The sequence below is a fragment of the Nuphar pumila genome, chromosome 10 (genome assembly GCF_984573655.1).
Source record: "Nuphar pumila chromosome 10, dmNupPumi1.hap1.1, whole genome shotgun sequence".
NCBI classification, from domain to species: domain Eukaryota; kingdom Viridiplantae; phylum Streptophyta; class Magnoliopsida; order Nymphaeales; family Nymphaeaceae; genus Nuphar; species Nuphar pumila.
The window spans coordinates 95,196,738-95,218,136 of record NC_143258.1 but is presented as its reverse complement, the minus strand read 5'-3'; the positions used below and the strand labels follow the sequence as shown (position 1 = coordinate 95,218,136).

General features: G+C 37.2%; 1 pseudogene across 1 annotated transcript; it reads left to right on the top strand.

Annotated features, from left to right (window-relative positions):
* Positions 1-1,471: 1,471 nt before the first annotated feature.
* LOC149827445 (amino-acid permease BAT1 homolog) lies at positions 1,472-9,056 on the top strand (annotated as a pseudogene). Its single transcript, XR_016434900.1, has 7 exons — positions 1,472-2,159; positions 3,624-3,642; positions 4,282-4,501; positions 4,596-4,777; positions 4,883-5,172; positions 5,799-5,928; positions 8,506-9,056. The product of XR_016434900.1 is annotated as an amino-acid permease BAT1 homolog (transcript).
* The last annotated feature ends 12,343 nt before the right edge of the window (positions 9,057-21,399 follow it).

The window sequence follows — 21,399 nt, the reverse complement described above, 5'->3', positions numbered from 1 at the left end:
TGGCGTATTGCATTTGTTCAATGTGATTGCACCTGATTCTGTCTCCTCAAAAATACCACTAGGTTTTGTGGTTAAAATAAAAGCTGAATTCAACTTTGAGATCCATCTGTTCTCCGCTCATTATTGGTGGTGGGCCAGTGGACAACCTTTTAAGATAAAAAACTTGTTATGCAAAGCATAATAAAAAAATTGAAGCAAAACCACAAGATAGAGAAAAAAAGAAAGAGAAAACACCAGATTTAGGTTGTTCCAAATTCAGGTTTACGCCCACAAGCAAAAGGAGAAGCAAAGTTTCACTAACAAGATGAGAGAAAATACAAAAATAGATACATAGCTCTCAAAAGCTTAATCCTTAATACACCATACTCAACTCTCAAAAGCATATATATATATATATATATATATATATATATATATATATATATATATATATATATATATATAAGAAAATAAGTCCGTGCTAAACCAATTTGTTGTTAAACTGCATGCTAAATAGGTTTTTCAAGCTTCTCCGGTGCTTTTTATGTGGTTCTGGCCCCATAAATGTGTTGGGCATGGTCGATTTACTAAGAATCCATACCTAGATCATGTGTTTTCGATGAAAAAAATGATATTTGGAGCCTCAAAATTTTACAAAGATTTTGGACCGTTGATTTTTTGAACTTTATAAAAACCTACCCATGTGTTGGAATCAAATATTTTAAGAACTGGTTCCTACATATATCACATCTGTACGGTCAGAATTTAAAAATAAAATGAAAAAAACGTGAAAAACTTATTTAGCACACAGTTTAGCACCAAATTGGTTTACCACCAACCCATTACTCACATATATATATATATGATGAAGGTATAAAACCCTATTCAATACAAAAAAAAAAAATTACAAAACTAAACACCTACAACATAACTTCATCCATACCTTTGCTCTCAGTACAGTTACCAAAATGAATAAGACGAAAAAAAAGGTGTGTGGGCAGGGTTTAGATCAGGTGATATTGAAAATCACCACCAATAGTGATTTTTACAATATTCATCATGGCATTTTCGTATCACCAGGGCATTTTTGTGGGAGGGGCATTTCCTCCTTACAGGATGCGTGGTGGATATTGAAAATAATATCACCTGATCCGAACCCGGCCCTCCCTTAATTCAAGCAATATGGGCTTTCTTTTTATGTCGTGAAGTGCATGGGGTGCACGAACAGCTCCGCCTACCAGCCACCGTAATAAATAATTTAATATAAAATGAATGAGAACAGAGAACGGGACCATGAGCAACCACAATATGCCGATACACATTACCAATTAAAGTTTGGGAGATTAATTACCAGTTCAATTTTATTTTTTTTTATTTTTTTTTGAGAGAGAAAGAGAGCACTTGTTCATTTCTTTTAGAGATACTCTCTAACAGCAACAATCTCTATTTACAATTTAGGCCCTTCTCACTTTTCCTTTGGAAAGTTGTGGCTATGGTCCACAAGTTTTGGTACATATGGTCCAACACCAACAATCTCTATTTACAATAAATAACATCCTCTCCTTCCCCTTGGAAGATTGCAGCATGATGCCCAACAAAAGTTTCACCTTGGGCATGCAAATCTTGTGAGGAGCTGCCTGCAGGCTTTCTGTCTGCTGCCCATTTTGTTGGGAGTTGAGAACTCTCTTCTGGTTCTGCAAAGATGGTTTTGAATGACCAAGGTGGAAGCGAACAAGCTGTTGATGTAGAGAGTGCTGTCACTGATTCAGGTTCTTCAAGACTGCACGAGCTTGGTTACAAGCAGGAGCTGAAGCGTGATCTATCGTATGACAACATGTTCTAGATTTGTTATGTGAAATATCACAAGCTTGTAATTGTTTTGGTGAAGAGGTTTGATGATGGTGATTGGTTGGTTTGCAGGGTGATCTCCAATTTTGCATTTTCTTTTTCTATCATATCGGTTCTTACAGGGATAACCACTCTTTATAACACTGGGCTCACCTTTGGTGGCCCCGTTGTTACTACATATGGGTGGTTCGTTACTGGGTTCTTCACCATGTTTGTTGGGTTGTCAATGGCTGAAATCTGCTCTTCTTATCCGACTTCTGGGGTCTTTACTATTGGAGTGCTACGCTTTCTGGAAAAGAATGGGCACCATTTGCTTCATGGTTGACTGGATGGTAAGCTTCGAATAACTTGCATAGGGTCTTGAAGGGAAATGTATCACTTTGAATAACTTGCACAGAGAAGCAAAAACAAAGCAACTTTTGATGGGTTTTTTCAAAAAGACTTGGATTATACGCAGCTTCGCTGCATGGTGGCCATCAGCGACAGCTTGACAGCCATCACTCTTGGATTTCTCGAGATGGGTGCAGTGTCCATCTCGATAAATGTTGAGATGGATGGTCGTCAGCAGTGGAGCTGCATAAAAAATGACCTCGATATGGGACTATTTTCAGGACAAAACTCTCCTCTCTCCTGTACATCTCTATTTTGATATTGCCATCTTTTCAACCCAAAACGTACTCTCTGACTCTCTCTATACGATTATATTCTTATGTTTTAATTGTTTAATTTGCTAAGATTTTCTCAAGGAAAACCCAGTTTTCTGAAAATGTCTTGGAATATGTATTTGTCAAAAATATGCTAAAAATGATACATATATATATGAAAAACCATTTTGTATTTACAAAATATATGTTTATTTATTTATATTTAACAAATCAAATAAAAAACCATGACTCAACGGAGTCACAGAGTTTACTAACCAGAATCACCCATTCAGGTTTGGCTGATACAATACCAAGTTCCGAGAATGCCAACCATGCATCCCATTACCACTTTTATACAAGAAAGTCAAAACGAAATATGTCATAATACATGTAGAGTTAAATTTTCCTATTTATAGTTCTTAAATGGCCGTCATTCTTTCTTTTCTAGGCAGCTATAATTTCCGTATAATATACATTAATGATGGAAAGTAAAAAGGAAATATTCTTAAAAAAAAAGGGAAAGCAAAAATGAACCAAATATATTAATGTCTCCTTCAATAGACTATTCCTGTTTCAGCTGTGGCTATTTTGTGATGTTACACAGCAACCAAACTCGATTGTATTTAATCAAAATAAAGAACGAGCTTAGGGCGATGAGGTATCGACCCTCAGCCTTACAAGAAGCTAAAATGGACCTAATCCAACCTAAGTCTGTCCCCGGCCATTTCGTGCCAACCATGTAAAATACATGGGATAAGATACACAGCTCCCAGTTTTGTTTTGTTTTTTTGTTTTTTTTTTTTAATAAAACATTGCTCCCTGCAGCTTAATGAAAGGCCATCGGTATTTCACTAATGATATCAAGAACGATTTAAAATAAATGCTATTAATTATATGAATTTTGGTAATGTCTACTAACTCTTAGTATCCTTGCATTATCATTCCGGCACGTCACCTTGTATATCCTCAGAATATATAAGGAGATAAAGGCAAATAAAAAAAAACATTGAAGGAAAAATGCAAATCATTGCATTTTGACCTATATAGTTCTCTAGTAAATAGTGGACTTTATTAATCTGAACTAATATATCATATTCTCAATTTCATTGGTTGGCTTGAATTTCCTGATTGTATTTTATGCATTATCTGCAGGTTCAACATTGTTGGACAGGTAATACCTACTTTGTCCCATGCTATCTCACTGACTAATCGGTTCTCATGAGCAGGGTTGTCAACGGGTCGGGTTTAGTTTGGACCCTGGTGGAACCAGACCTGGCCCCATACCCAGACCCGATACGAACTACATGAATGAGACATGGGCCATACCCTGTAAAATAATACTTTTTATCATTTTTACATTAAAAATTGTGGGTCTTAATCGAAAAATTCGAAACTCGGGTTGAGAGCGGGTTTGGTATAAAATTTTACAAACTATACCCGGATCCATGTATTAATCGGCCTTCGGGTCCAGACTCGGGTCATAATCGGGTCTTCTTATTTATTACCATACCTGGGACCCTATAGAGTTTGGTGTGGGTTGGGTCCGAGTAAACCCGACCCATTGACACCCCTACTCATGAGTGGCAACAGGCCTGGGAAGAAGGTGCTGATCCCTTTGTCCTAGGTTCGACTCTCACCGGTGTAGGTGTACGGGTGCCTTTAACTGGCGGGCTCCATAAGAGCTTATGTGTTGCGACACCACCCGGGGTTTACCTTGCAGGGGGTGGGCCCATTAAGTGATGAGGGTTCCTCTAAAAAAAATGGTTCTCATGAGTATAATGGCGCTTCTGATTCATGTTTCTCGTTTCAGTGGGCAGTCACTGCCAGTGTTGATTTTTCACTTGCACAATTGCTCCAAGTGATCATTTTACTTGGTACTGGTGGCGCTAATGGTGGTGGGTACGAGGCCTCCAAGTATGTCATCATTTGCTTCCATGGGGGAATTCTTCTTATACATGCCATTATGAATACTCTTCCCGTTAGTTGGCTATCACTTTTTGGACGGATTGCTGCTGCATGGAATGTTCTACGTAAGATTAAGGCCAAAAATCATATTCTCATTTGTTGCTTGCAAATGATGCCTATGGACATTTTCCTGGAACTGAATTAATAAACTCTTAACAGGTGTATTTGTCCTCATGATTCTCATACCTGCTGTTTCAACTGAAAGGGCAAGTGCTCAGTTTGTTTTCACGCATTTCAATACGGAAAATGGTGTTGGGATCCACAGTAAATTGTATATATTCGTACTTGGTCTCCTTATGAGTCAGTATACGTTTAGTGGTTATGATGCATCAGCTTATATGGTGAGAATATTTTTCTTTTAAATTCGTATGTATGATTGTTTCACTTGGTGTGTTCATCTTTTTGCCTTACAGAAAGGCAACATTTTTTTTACTTTTTTATGGCAGACAGAGGAGACCAAAAGTGCAGATAAGAATGGGCCAAAGGGAATAATCAGTGCTATTGGAATATCCATTGTCGTTGGTTGGGGTTACTTGCTCGGTATTACATTTGCTGTTAAAAACATTCCATACCTTCTAAGCAGTGAAAATGAGGCCGGCGGTTATGCTGTGGCTGAAGTGTTCTATTTGACTTTCAAGAATAGATATGGCAATGGAGTTGGAGGAATTATCTGCCTAGGACTGGTTGCTGTTGCCATCTTCTTCTGTGGTATGAGTACAGTAACAAGTAATTCCAGGTAAAAGTTATATTAATGAGGATTGTATGAGCGAGGAGTAGGGGTGTGGCAAAGTTAGGAGCCTACTGCAAGCAAACAAGAGTATATTCAGGGTTTTTCCGAAAATCTTACACGGCAGATGCGTTGAGCATGGATAATTTGCTAGAAAACGACACTGGGATGTGTATTTTCAATGAAAAAACATGATTTTTTTAGATTGAATATTTATGAAAATTGTAGACCGTTGATTTTCAAACCTTATAAAAACCAACCCACGTGTCAGAATTGGACCATCCAAGAATCTATTCCTATAAAATCAAATATGTAATTGAATTTGCGAAAAATATGAGGGTAAAAAAAACAGAAACCCCTTCAAAAGCCCGATAGGCTCACAGTATACACAGATCGGTGTAAGCAGCTACCCCCTACTCGGATTGTATCTAAGTAATTGTCCCCAACTAATAAGTGTATGCAGATTTCTTTCAAAAAAATAAGCATATGGGGATATACGGTTTTTACCAATATTTTCTTTTCTATCAACTGCTTTTGAATGGAATTAAAAAGCTTCCATGGAAAATCTTGATTTGTTCCTGTTGTCAGTCAATGGCTGTTCCTTCAGCTGATTGATTTTATTTCCCCGTGAGCAGGATGGCGTATGCATTTTCTAGAGATGGAGCTATGCCATTTTCCTCATTGTGGCACAAAGTAAACAAGCAGGATGTTCCAATAAATGCTGTTTGGCTTTCAGTTTTCATTTCATTTTGCATGGCCTTGACAGTAAGTATTTGACAGTTTACTAATTCTTTTCATCTCTCTTTTTCTTGTCCATGATCTATGCAAATCATCAGTTCATCCCTTAAAATCAAATGCAACAATTTGTTGAACCTTTTGCTCTCTCAACAAGATTACCGGTCAAGTGAACTCAACTTACCATTTCTCATGAAACAAGTTCAACTTTGTTTAATCTTTTATTATTCAAGTGCTAGTTCTTATTGGGAAATTAACTGTCTTAGTGAATGAGGTAACTAAGCTTGAACCAAGTATGCTCGGAAGGACTTGTTACATGTGCTATTTTTCAAAACAGTTGCCTCACTTAGAATCAAGTTCTTGGTACAATAGGTATTCGTGCAACTTCCCTTATAGGATACAACAATGTGTACACCTACTCGCGAAGGTCGATCAACACCATACAGTAGGTGAGACTCAACAACTTGACACAAATAACCTTGAATAGCCTATTGACTAGGTTAGGTTAATCTATGTTCAACTTTAAGCTAAAACCTAGGGTCAGCTTAGGTTAGATCTTAGGCTCAACTTAGTCAGATCCTTGACTAAGTCATGGTTTGAACCCACTAGAGAGTGGAACAGAAAGAGTACTAGAGAGAGATTTCATATGAGCTAGTGAGCACAAGGGAGTAGGGGAGCTTGTAGGAGAGAGAGAGAGAGAGTTAAGTGATGATAAAAATGAGAGAGGGTTGAAGTATATATAGACCCCAACACAATTACTACCAATAAAGAGGTCAAGGCTGCCAAAATGGCTGGCAATGAATGGCCTAGGCTGGCCAAAATGGCTAAGAAGAACTAAGGGCAAAAAGTCTTAGTTAACAAGACTGAAATGGCCTTGTTGAGGTTGAAAACATTCAAAAATGAGGTCACAATCAATGATCAACAGCTCAAGGCAGCTAAGAAACTATGGACAATAAATGAGCTGCATGCAGGAATGTTGGGCATGTAGGTCTTGATCAAAGGCAGCTAAGAATAGTTAACTATGACCAGGCCAAGGCCCTAAAATGGTTGGTCAACACAAATAACATGACCGGTCAAAGACTTTGGGATATAAAATCATCCCAAGTTCAAAAAAAGAATGGTCACAGTTCAAGAATGCCCGGGACCAAGACCAAACCGAGTTGAGCCAAGCCAGATCAAAACCCAAAGAAAGTTCAAATTGATATGTCCTCAATGGGTCTTGCTCATACATGCAACTCTACACTATTTAAATAAAGTTCTCACACTCTTCTTCAATGTGAGGCTAAACTTTTGAAGGGTTTAACAAACACATCCACTTAGGTAAATGTAGGATAATGAGCAGATTCTAACCTAATAGTTTTGATACAAAACCCCAACATTTCTAATATGATTTATGCTTATCACTTGAAAATTGCACCTGCATGTCTTCCATTTATTCATATCTATCATTTTTTTCAAGAATTTTACATTTTTAGTCCAACTTTGATTCTCTAATTTTCTATATGGTACGAGTTTTATAAAGTTACATCAGCCAGGCTGTTTTGCATAAAATAAAGAAATATACAACAGACCTTGTATGTGTAATGTATAACAGTAGAGATGACCATGTGGAATAGATCCAAGAAATGAGGAAACACATAAATTGGGTCCAAAATAGACTTATGATCTACTTAAATACTTCTAGGGAATTTTAGAGACAAAGAGGATAAGGGACATACTTTCAAAGGCATCAGATCTTGTCACATAAGCCAGGAATCTTGAAACAAAACCCATTAACACACCAAGATCATGAATGCTAAATTTAGGGATCAAAGAAGGGGGAAAGATGTTAAAATGTTCCACCTACTTACAAGCTTATGTACGTTACCATCACTACACAAAATGTTTTTCATTACAAAATATAACTAACCAATACATGCACAAGCTATAAAAAATTGCATGAATTGGTCTATAAGGTAAAGCAAAACTTATTATACAAAACACAGGCATCTAGATTGATTTTATGCTAAGTCACACTGACTCGATTAAAAGGTCGATGCACCTGCGTCGACTGTACCCGACACAGGTGCGGCTTCGGACATGGGGCAAACACGGTCAACTAAGTATCAGACTCGGTCAATACACCGGAGTGGAGTCCGTCTATATTTTGGATTCGGTCAACTTTGACTGAGTCTATTTTTGTTCATTTCTTAGGGCAAAAGATGTATAAAAACTAAAAAAAAATTGAGTTTTTATCGTCTTCCTCCTTCTTTATGTGTTATATTTTGGTAAGTTTGTGTTGTTACTTCAATAGAATAAGTTTTTTATTTTTGCTTTAAAATTTACAATCATATTATATATATATAGAGAGAGAGAGAGAGATATAGCCGTGTCCCCATGTCCAAAATTTTTAAAATCTCTCCGCACCCGTGCCCGCACCAGCACCCGTACCCATGTGACATAGGTTTTATGTAAATTGCCTCGAGACAAAAGCAGTTTGAGTTTTGAAACCTGATTGAAATAGTAGGATTGAAGGTCAGCACAAGTTTCACCCAAGTCTTTGGCTGAATTAGCAACTTCGAAGCACATCTCTTATAACTAAAATTTTCTATGTTCTTTTGTTTGCAGTCTCTTGGAAGCATTGTTGCCTTCCGAGCAATGGTGTCAATTGCAACTATTGGGCTTTACATTGCATACGCACTTCCAATTCTTTTCCGAGTAACATTAGGTCGGAAGTCATTTGTTCCAGGTCCATTCAATCTGGGAAGGTACAGCATTTTAGTTGGGTGGGTTGGAGTCCTCTGGGTTGCCACCATCACTGTTCTTTTTTCACTCCCAGTCGCCTATCCAATTACTAAGGATACTCTGAATTACACGCCGGTTGCTGTGGGTGGCCTTCTCTTCCTTACAGTGTCATCTTGGATTCTCAGTGCAAGACATTGGTTTAAAGGCCCCATGACAAATATTGACAAATAATTTTTGTATTTTTAGATAAGCAGCTTGGATATTGTTGTGTTTGGGATGGATGAAAGATTCAAAATGTACCACAGGTCTCTCTGTCATTCATAATTTACCTGGCTATATATGGTTATTTGATGACATGCAGAATCTTCTGTAAATTTTTTTTGCTTGGCTTTAAGTGATTGTGTTGGATTCAACTCCACTCAATTCACCATGTTGTAATTGCTTCCATATAATTAGTACCACATTTATCTTGTCAGTGCCATATTTTCCTAGCTGTGGAACCCCTGCATGACAATCATTCCCAGGTTGTAGGGTGCTAATTGCTAAGTCTGCCAAATATTGGACCTTTACATTTTTCTGTTTTTTGATGACTAGAAACCCTCGCCTGATATGTTGACTGATTCGTAGGCGAGGACGAATTATAGTAATTTGTTCCAATCCGAAACCAGGTCACTTAATGGGCCCACCTCCCTACGAAGTAAACCCCAGTTGTGGTCACCAACACCCAAGCCCTTGAAGTGCTAACCAGTTAAAGGCACTGAACATGCTGGGACGAAGTGGTCAGCACCTTCTCCCCAAGCCCGCTGCCACTTCGGCCTCCCGGCTGGTGCCAGACATTAGACTTTCTTGGACTTCATGCAGCTTAATATATTTGAGCCAGAACCGAGTGTCACAGTTGAATAGGTATCACTGTATGTATCGGCTCCAGTGTTGCTTTTCTAGGCGATCCAATAGTACCAATTTATGTTCGTCTTCGCATCTATGCCACATGGATACAGCTGTGGATATAGGGATACAGGGACCCCAACATTTTTTTGAAGTTTCTAGTAGGACTAGAGTCTAAGGGGATACAGAAAGGGAGTCAAAATGGAGTATCCATGCTACATAGGTTGGCATACTATCATCAGCTCTAGACCAAAGAGCTATAGTTAACCATTGGGGGGCTCCACTTGTCTAGTAGGAGCAGCTAGTGCACGTCACCTTTTCTTGAGATGTTGCAGGTTCAAAACCCAATGGTATAGTTGTATAACTGGTAGGAGCCTGCCTTACCCCAGCTTGCCTTTCAAAAAGAAAAGAGAGCTAGAGTTAAGTTAATCCCATGAGAAGTAGCAGTGTAAGCGGGTTGAGTTTTATCAGAACAAAGTTTGAATTGGGTCTGAAAAATACTGATACAAATTAGGTTTAGGTTCCGTTTTGGGTATAATATTTATTTATGGAACATTGGGTTTGGTTATATAAGTTGAAGTATAAATGAGTTCGGTAGGTGTCTGGTCAGGCTTTCAATTGGTAGGGTCTTGTTCAGTTTGAGATCAGGTTTATGACTGTTTGGAATTATAACTGGTTTGGTTATCAATTAGTTCAAGTCTATAAACTGTTTGGGTTTGGTTCACTTTCAGTTCCAACTTGATAGGTCACCAGTCACGTTGGGCCTCAAACTGAGTTTTAAGAGTATTGAACTTTACAATTTTAGAGTAATTTACAAAAACCCACCTTACATATCTGATATTTACACAAAGCTGCCAAATGTTTCTGTCTTTACATTTAGCCACCTGCTTTTATAAGTAATGTTTCAACTACGTCTTTGGTCCTATACTCGGTCAGTTGAACCTTTCTTTAGTAAAAAAAAAGTGTCAAAATGCTCTCGTTGTTGATTTGCTTAACAGAAGATCAAAAAATGACATAAGATGAGTTGCTTGTAAAAAATGATAAAAATGTTATTTTATACCTTAGGAGGGTATTTAAAATGTACTTAGATTAAAAAAAATGTGAATTGAAGTTGTTTTCATTTTCGCAGAATCATCCACTAAAACCAATTCTAGATCATGAGTAAACGTGTTAAATAGTGTAAAGGAAGCATGCTGTATACTACTAGGCCTCACCTACTTGGCTGCCCCTCAACTCCTGCTTCTTCGGGTATACAACAAGTGTATCGGCTCCGTAGTCGTCCTTCGATCCAGTCTCTAAGGATACAGGATCTCGGGCTCCGGGGAGCAACAAGCAACAATACCTAATACTAGATCTAAAGGTTTATCTTTCCAACTATTCCTTGAAAAAAAAAATCTTTCCAAATACTAGTACTCAAACATTGCTAGAGCAGCTAGACTCTGCACAAGTAAAAAACTATTTTTGGATATTTTAATACATGGAAAAACATTTTGTTGAAATATAATTATAAACACCTGTTGCGTGATGCGAGTTCCTAAATTTATTTTCAAAAAGCTTGATAGAAAACATGGATTTTTTTTATGTAAACATAAAAAACTTTTTTTTGAATTTTAATATATAAAATTGTAATTATATTAGAATATAATTATAAATTATTAACAAACTATATAAAGATGTTAAAATAATCTTCTTACTTGAATGGTTCTGCAAGTACATGGATCTTGGATTGTGCCTGTTGCTCCGGTGTACGTAGGGTTGAAAAAATGGATTAGGTTTGGTAGAGCTTCCAATCTAAATCCAATACTTTGTTTCCAGATATGCATGGATCCTAAAAGTAATACCTATGATTATTTTTCATGTATGGATCATATTTGTACAAATATATTATGAGAAATTTATGCTTCGATTCAGATCGGATCTGGACACCTTGTGCCTTTCTTACATTGTTACAAAAAAAGAAAAACTTATGTCAAGTCTTCTTTTACTGGATCCAAGATTACCGTATAGATTCTGGGTCCTGATTCAACTTTGCATCATATCTCAGCTGGATCTGGACTCAATTTGGATCTGTTACATTCAATTTAGATTTGGATTCAGACCAAGCATAATTGAGCCTATATCTAAAACATTTGGAGTTTAGATGAATACCAAAAGTTGTGAAAAAATCTGAATCTGAGCCATACCAAACCTTATAGTGTCAGGGTTTGGTGATAAAGATGGAGGTCCAATTATAATCCAGGTCGGACTCAAAGGATCTGATTAATATATGGAGCTGGGTATGGTTTGTGAAATTTCATACCAGACCCAGGCCCGACCCCAGTTCTGATTAAGATCCGCAGATTTTCATTGTAAAAAAGATAAAAAAAAACATATTATTTTACAGGTATGGTCCAGGCTTATTCATATAATCCTTATAGGACCCCGGTATGGTCTCTCTTATGGTGGGTCCGATTGGAACTGAACCAGGTATTGGCACATGAAATCAGATCTGGGTTCGGTCCCACCTGTGTCCGAACCAGATCCGACCAGTTGACACCCCTACATGGAAAGTGTCAAGGTGTTGCACCAAGTTAGCGAGACAGCATCAGTTCAGCCTGGAACAGCCAAAATTTGCAAAACCCCAATCCTGAAACCGAACTGTCAGCAACCCTAGCATATATACTCTCTAGTAGGCAGCGGGACTTCAAGGGTTTTACCAACCGGAGGCTTGCCAATGTGTGGTCAGTGACAAGGGTTTTTCCCTTGATATACCTAATAAATAAATAAGTTTCAGATTCTGTAATGGGACCCAATTATACCTAAAAACATATCCAATTAACTAATTTGATCTTGATTTGTTATTACGCTTTCCCATAGGATTCTGAATTCAAATCAGAATCTGATTGGGGAAGATCAGATTATGTTGGATTCAGTAATGCCTAAATCCGAAATAAGCCCAACCCGTCCAAGTCCTTTGAGGCATAATTTTGGATCCTGCTTCAGACGAGGCCGACCCCAAACCCGATTTGTTGAAATCCCTAAATCTGGGTTTGCATTCAACTGATTTGAAAGGGTGTCATGGTAGACATCAGGCATGCTATATGATGAATATACAGGTTTATTAACAAGATAACTACAGGATAAAACACAGAAAGAACAAACAGGGAACTCTCAACTGCCCCAAGTTGAGGTTTTTACACTCTTAGTGATGTCTTTCCCGAGACATTCACCAGCATCACTCAATTTGTATATATATATATATATATATTCACCTTTTTATCATTTGCATCATAACCAAGTTCAAACCTTTAGCAGCATGATCCACTCTCCATAGTGCCAGTACCCTTTGTTTATAAATTTTTTTGAACAAGAACACAACTTACCCGGATTTGATGAAATCATTTTGAAATTATGGGGGACGCCTTATACGCGTCTAGACTGTCCTTTGCCCAAGATAAAGGTAAAGCTAAGACAAGTTTTTGGATCTTAGTTGCCCGATTTACACCATCGAGATACTCGAATATGCAAAACAGATCAAAGTGTATTAGTATATGTTCTTTAAAATAATAAAAAAAATGTGATCCAAGAATCACCTTTTCAGACTCAGAACCCGTTAAGCTTTTATGTTCTCTTTCAATCCATGCTACGCTCCTACATTGGGATGGGAAAGGTTGTAGCTTTGGCAGTATTTCAGCACAAGTAAGCTGATTCGTGAGATGATGATATGAATAGGCTAGGGCTCGTTCTCAACAGGATCAAAGCTTAGACAAAGAAAAATCAGATGCCTAGGTCCTAGAGACCAGCCCCTATTTATAGAACTCAGAATAGATGTGGATCACTTATCCAAGAGAATCTTCTCAGAAAGAAGTTCTTACAAGAAGAGTCCTCCCGTCGTAAGAGACGCACTGGACGGTTGGGAGGAGATAAGGATTAGTCATTTGACTTATCCACATGTTTGGTAAAATGGACGGCTAAATGATCATGTCGTCCCGTGGCTAACGACATTACATTTGGTCATCCAGTAGCGGACAACATTACCTTATGTTGATCCAAACAACTATCCTCTAGCTGAACAGAAAAAAATCCTTTTACGTTCGACTATGATGGGTGTCTGCTTGTCACTTAACACCTGAAAAATACTTGTCTTAAAGATGTTAATAATCATAAAATTTTGGTGGCTACAGATGCCCCACCTTGTCATTAATCGATGTGATTCAATTTATGACAAAAAAATAGAAACTCCAAAATTTTGGAACACAACTGGGTTGCCAAGACCATGTTCGGCTCCACGGAATGAGGTCAGGCCAGTTTGAAAAACCACTGGGTTTTTTAGACCGTTTGGATCTCACTGAACGTGGTCAGACTAACATTTTTTGAAGAAAAACTAGGTTGTCAATACTGTGATTGATCTCGCCGAACAAGGTCAGGCCAGTTTTAACAAACCACTGAGTTTTGGGGACCGTTTGGATCCTACCGAACGAGGTCAAACCAACATTTTTTTAAAGAAAAACTGGGTTGTCGAGACCGTGATTGGTCTCGCCAAATGAGTTTGGTCTAGTTTCAAAAAACACTGGGTTTGGGGGATCGTTTGGATCTCGCCGAATAAGATAAAGGTAGTGTTTTTAGAAAACTGAAACAATACCCTTGGGATGACAAAGAGAATGTCGCTTTGCAAGAGTTGGGGGAATCGAGAGGAGGTCAACCCAGCCATGATGTTTGTCATCCCCAAAGCAGAATGACGATCGTGAAATGCCTCGAATCTGGACAACACTCTAGGAGTGTCATCCCATACTAGACGACAATCTGTTAACGTTGTCCTATGGAAAACTGAATTCCGCTTAGTGAGGGGCCCATTGATGTATTTGAATTTCAGTAGGAAAATATCTCTTGCCTTACAAATTGAATTTGTGCATCCAGTTTTTTTTTAATAGTGCAACGAGATCTCTAAATTTTGCCATGGACTCGCCTATGGTCATTGTCACCCTTAAGAAGAACGATGTTTTTTCGGTCAATCATTGCCAAGTTTACGCTTACTGATAATGCATAAATTGCATATCATTTTTAATCATGAATTCATGCATTTATATGTTAAAAAGTGATTTAAAACCCATGTTTGTGTTGTTTCAAGGTGCGAGGGTGCGGTGGTTCAAATTTCATCTAAATCAGGCAAAAAACGGCCTCAATAGAGCTATTTTAAGGTATTTGGAGTGAATCTCAAGAAGATCTGGGTCCAGATCTGACCCAATCCTCTAATAATGGATCTTGGATCAGATCCATAGCCAATCCAACCCAAGATTTGGTCGTCCTTAGTGCAAAAAGTCCAAAAAGCCCTCTTAGGTGGCGCCAACCTTATTTATAGAAATAATTTTAGTTTTAAGTAATTTTTCGAAAATTATTTTTTGTAATGTAGTGTTTTAATAAATTAGGACTAATTTGTAGTATAAATACGAGAATTAGGGTTAGGAGCTGGCATCTTTTGCCTAATAAAATTCGTCCTCTTCTTCCTTCGCCTCCTCTTCAAGATTTTTCACCGGAGTTGCCTTCTTCCACCGTTTTCCTTTTTCTTCTTCGTTCTTCCGCATGGCGTCATCCTTCTTCCTTGTATACCCTTGTATCTCTTCTCTCACGCGTGGAGTAACCTCAGAAGGGGCGTGGAGAGCTGCATGTAGCATGGCAAGATCTCTTCTCTCACACGTGGAGTAACCTCGGAAGGGGCATGGAGAGCTGCATATGGCGTCATCCTTTTTTTGGAATTTCTTGCATATAGATCAGATTTTTGCTTATTAGGATTGTTTAGGGTCGTTTAGATTAATTGTTTTATGTTTTAAAATTTTTATGTTGGCCGGAAAACTCTTTTCTTCACCAGCCAAATTTTTTGTGTTAGGCCTAAATTTTTCCAGTCTGATAAACAGATTGTTCCAATCGATCCAGATAGAGTTTAAGGCTGAAATTTTAGTATGTGTTAGTTGTACGTGTCTAGAGTATACCTTCTAAAATTCAATTCAATCCAACCAAGGTTGGGATTTTATGTCCATTTTACCGATTTTTGTAAGTTAGTAATTGTAAGTAATTTAGGTTAGTTTATTTCTGTTCGTTAGTAGGTTAAATTAATTTTCAGTAAGTTATTTCATTATTTTAGGAATTTATTAGTTTAGGGTTTTATTGTTAATCGGGTATGACAGTTTAGTAATTCTTCTGAGTTCTAAGTATAGTTTAGTGTTTACTTTGCAATTTAGTTTAATTAAGATAATTAAGATAGGTTATACTTTGTTTTTCTTATTTGTTTGAATTTAGTTTAATTAAGTTCTTTTTCAAGCATAGTTAGTACCATAGCTTCAATTGTTTTTTGTTTTTATTTAAAGTAGTTTAAATTAGATTGTTTATTGTATTTATTTATTGTTACTCACTTGCTTTTTAATTGAAATAGATAAGTAATTTGTTACTTACTTACTTGATTTTTAAGCTTGTTTTAGTTTGATTTGAGTTAACTAACAAGGTGTTTGCATAGTTCGGTTGGTTCCCATTCTTAGTTTTTACAGGTGTTGACTGGCGAGATGACCCTTGGTGGGAAGCGAAAAGGCTATTTCAGGTAAAGTAATTAAAGGTATTTCAAGCTAAGGGTTGAATCTAGGTGAGCTCGAGCAGTACAAGATTATTTTTGTTTTCTTTAGAATAAGGCATTAGACTGGATTTATTTTATTTTGGGTTATATAATTCTTATTTATGTGCAAACCATTATAGTTCTTTTATTTTATTTGAGGCAATAAAGATGTTCTTTCGTTTAGAGTATAAAAGTTTTTTTTATCTCATTCCTTGTGTTCGACCCGAACTTCGCCACTAGTGTGAACTAGTATTTATAATTTGGTGCATGGTTTACACTAATGTTTTCATTAAAAATATCTTTCAAAAATACCTTTAAGAAAAGTTCTACCAAATTTTGGTGTCGTTGCCGGGGAACGACAATTAGAAACTCAGTACTCACTTTATTGCCTTTGCTTTAGGTATATTTTGGATTGCTAGCTTGTTTTTGTTCTTTTTAGGACTACCTAGTTTATTTTTGTGCTAATATTTAGGATTGTTTTGTTTGCTTTGATTAATTAACTATGATTGTTAGCACCACACTGAGTGTAAACCATAGAGACAGTTTATTTTTCGTGCCCAGCCCACCTACTAGGGTACCATTTTAGGTGGCTAAGCATCTAGTTTGCTTTTTGTCTCTATAACTGCCTTTGCATGATTGTGTGTTTATGTTCTTTTTGTTTTTATTTTATTGCATGCTTCATGGTGTAGCTTGATCGTGATTGCATGCTAGTTTAGGTAGAAAGCCTCTAGGACGTTTGCTATACCGGGTCTAACTACAATAAATCCAAGTATGATGTATGCCATGATATGTAATGAAACTTATGTTTTCCTACAATGATTGACTTATGCTTGTAATGAATGATTGTCATTAAAAGTTGGAGATTTTGACTCTTTTCCTTAGATGTCTATCTTTTGAGTTCCCCACACGTCAGACTTTTTTTTTTTTAAGTTGATTTAGAACAGTAACACTCAGCTTCATTGGAATTCTTCTCCTTTAATCCTGCCTTATGCTCAAGTTGCTAATCACAAGGACATGTGAACCAAGTTTCTATGCATGCTTGTGTAGTCCAGGAGCCTCGATGAAGACTTGAACTTTAAAGAGATAAAGTTAGGTGAGAGTATGATCAATGCACATTTTTTGCCTCTAAGTAGGTCTCTTAAAGTCTTTGCCTTTAATTTGAGATGGGTTACTCCTCACTTTTGTCGTCTCTTAAATTGAGACATGTCAACGATGGGTCTCAAGGCTTTTTGGTCCAAGAGGAATGCCATTATCTATCCAACATATATATATATATATATATATAGGTCATATGGCTGGAGTTTGTCACATTGTCATAGGTTTAGAGGTAAGTATTGGCTTTGTCGTAGCACACATTTTTTTATTCCAACCTCTACCCTTAAGGTTGTCTCGTGACTAGAGTCTATCACCTTATGGTGGACTCGAAGTAGGTGTTAGGTTAAATGCACTGCTCTTTTTTGTGCTTTGCTCTTTTTCTTTCTCTTTTTTTATGTTTTATTTTTACACTTCTTTAATGTTTTGCCATATCAAAGTAAAAGAGTGGGGTCATTCAAGAGATCGGCCTATAAGGCACACGAACATTGACAATATTCTACACCAAACTCTTTTCCTAGAAATTTGGTGGCCTATGTCGGTTCTCTTGTGCTAAGTGCTCATGCATTAATATTGATTTCATGTTCTTATAATTTACCCTTATTTGTGTATAGGACAGAATCATTAGATTAGAGTTCCTTGGCTTCATCATGTTACTTTCTTGTCTTCTCTTAAGAATTGAACATCCTATGTAATGGGGTCTTGTATACGGAGATGATCTTAGGGATGACCTGATCAGGAATAATATTTTTTTAAATGTGATGCATTAATCGGATCCAAGAGTTCAGCTCCATTAGCATTGAGTAGCCAATAAGAGTTTTTAGGGAGAACTTTTTTAACCATGCACGGACCCTCCCAATTCGGACACCCTTTCTCCAAAGGGTGGCTACAAGCGTGGTGAATTTGTTTGAGGACAAGATCTCCAACCTTAAATAATCTTTCAATTACATGCTTCACATGATGGCGTTCTACCCTTTTTTAGTAATTGTTTGCATGCTTGACTGCTAAAAAGTTTCCTCTCATCTAATAGGTCCAGCTCAACTAGGCAGATTTCTTGTTGGGACTCTAAAGGCATTTTTAGGGCTATTGCTATCTTAAGCAATGACAATTGTACCTGTAATGGTAAAACGGCATCAATTCCACATACCAACTCAAAAGGAGTGACATTGGTAGGAGTTCGAATGGTTGTCCTATATGCCCATATCACATCATGCAATTTGTCATGCCAATCACAACCTTTAATAATGGTTATTTTTGTAATCCTAATGAGGATTTTATTGGTTATCTTTGCCTAACTATTACCTTGTGGGTAATAAGGGTCAATGAAATATTGGGTTATTTTTAACTTCTTACAAAGACCCGCTATCTTTTGGTTTTTGAAATCGGTGTCATTATCATAAGCAATATCCTTGGAAATGCCAAACCTACACATTATATTTTTTTGAATGAATGATGTTACATGGTGTCCCTCAACATGGGCTAAGTAAATATCCTCCACCCACTTGGTGAAGTAGTCAGTAGCTGCTAAGATGTACCATTGACCGCTAGATGTTGAAGAGTTAATGACTCTTATGACATCGAAGGCCCATATAGAAAATAACCATGGTAAAACTACAGAATGCAATGCTGATTAGGGTGCGTGGATTACCCATCTATGACACTGATATGCTTCACACCTCTTAATGTGTTGGTGATAGTCTAGACCCATGGGCAACCAATAGTACCCGTCACACAGAATTCTCATAGTCATCATCTAAGCGTTGATGTGTCCCACACATACTCCCTCATGACACTCACTAAGGATTTGTTAGATTTATTCTCTATTGATTCACTTCAGGAGCTCTTGGGTGAACCCTCATTTGTATAAGACCCCTCCTATGATGACAAATTGGGATGCCATTCCTAAGGAATTTCTTGTCTACAGGGCTTATATTCTCAGGATATCATGGTACCAGAGTTTTCCTACCTCAGGTTCAGTTAGGATGAGTTGTCCTATGGGATTCTGTTCAGTTTCAAATGTGGGTCATCTAAGTTTTCCTATGATGACAGTTCTTTCTAGCAAGTCCGGGCAGATTGGGATGTTAGAGGCTAGACTATTAAACTATCGGCAAAATGATTGTCTTTCCTACCTTAGTAGGAGAAGGTACACCTACTATAAAATTTTGGATAGACTAAGTGTCAGAGTGTTATATGAGATTAACCTTTCTTTCTTTGTTTGCAACTCATTGTTAACTTGGTTGATAACTAATAAGGAATCTCTTATGATATCTACCTCCTTAACTCTGAGTTCTATCGATACATGCATCCTTTAAACTAAAGCTTTATATTTTTCCATGTTGTTTGTGCACAAAAATTCTAACTTGAGAGGATAAGGTATTTCAATTTTCTTGAGGGTGACTAATACAAATTCGATACCTGCTCCTCGGGAATTTTTGGACCCATCAAAGAACATTTTCCAAGATTGTGACTCTTTTTCTAAAAAAAGATATTCTCATCTGGCATCCCATGTCTTTTCCTCTAAGGGTAGGTCGGAAAGGTGGTCTGTTATTGCCTGGCTTTTTAAATATTTTTGAGATATGTGCCTTAAATCAAATTCCATCAAGAGGACTTCTCATCTAGCAAGTCTTCCTATGAGCATTGGTTTATCAAAGAGATATCTAATTGGATTAAATCTAGCAATTACATTTACCTCGCATGCTAGCATATAGTGTCAAAGTTTTTAAATTGTCCAAACTAAAGCTAAGCATGTTTTCTCCAATCTGATATATCTATTTTCATAGTCTAATAAGGTTTTATTCATATAATAAATATCATATTTTGTCCTTTCATTATTCTCATATTAGGCCAATAAACATTTGAAAGTGATTTCTCTTGTGGACAGATATAACAATAGATATGTGCCTACGGTGGGGGCATAAGGACAGAAGGATTTGAGAAGGTACTACTTCAGACGGTTAAAGGATTCTTGACACTCTTGGTTCCAATCAAACACAATACCTTTTCTAAGAAGCTTGTTGAAGGGTTCGCAACGGGTGGCTAGCTTCGATATGAACCTCCTAATGGCTTGAACTTTGCCTTGAAGACTCCTAAGTTGTTTGAGGCTTTGTGGGGGAGACATGTCAATGATAGCTTTAACCTTACCGGGTCGAATTTTATGCATCTCTTACAAACAATAAATTTTAAGAGTTTTTTTTAGTCGACTCCAAAGACACATTTTAGGGGGTTCATCCTAAGTTTGTACTTTCAAAGGCGATCAAAAACCTTGGCTAATGACTCAAAATGACTTTCTCGGGTTCTGGATTTCACCAAGATGTTATCAACATATACCTCTAAGCAATCATAGATTTGATCATAAAAAATAACGACCATGGCTCATTGATATGTTGCCCCAGCATTTTTTAATCTAAAGGGAATGATTGTGTAACAGAAAGTGCCCTAAAGAGTGGTGAATGTTGTCTTGGGATGATCCATTGTGGCCAGCTTGATTTGGTTATATCAAGAGTACCCATCTATGAAAGAGAACATTTAATAGCTTGTTGTGCTGTCAACTATGAGGTCAATATTGGGTAGTAAAAAGTCATCCTTGGGAATGGCTTGGTTCAGGCCTCTAAAATCTATACGCACCCAACCTTTCTATTAACTTTTATGACAACAACTATGTTTGTTAACTATTTTGGGTAGTCACCTTTCCATTGACTTTTATGACAACAACTATGTTTGTTAACTATTTTGGGTAGTCAATGAGTTGAATGAATCCTACCATGAGCATATCATCTAAGCTTTGCTTGACTTGCAGTTCAACCTTCTGATCAATTTTTTTTGTTTTTGTTTGATGGGATTCACATCATAATATAGAATGCGACGATGTTCCATTAGGTCAGAATCTAACCCTGGCATGTCTTCAAAGGTTTAGGCAAACACATAAGTATGTTGACTTAGGAAGTTGATCATCTCTTTCTTTTCTTGTTTGGTTTGTATTTTGACCATCTTAGCGTTCTCAAGAGTTCTTAGGTTTACCTCAAGGTTGTCATTTTCAACTAATAGGGAAGGGTTTTCCTGCCTTTCATAGAGAGGTTTAAACTCGGTTAATTCTGTGATGTCCTCACCCTTATCCTCATGGTCGGGTTCGTATTTCTTTGATTTGTCCCTATATAATTTTGATAAAAAGGCATCATTAGACGGGTTTGAGAAAACCAAAACAAGGGGTTTAATGAAAGCTT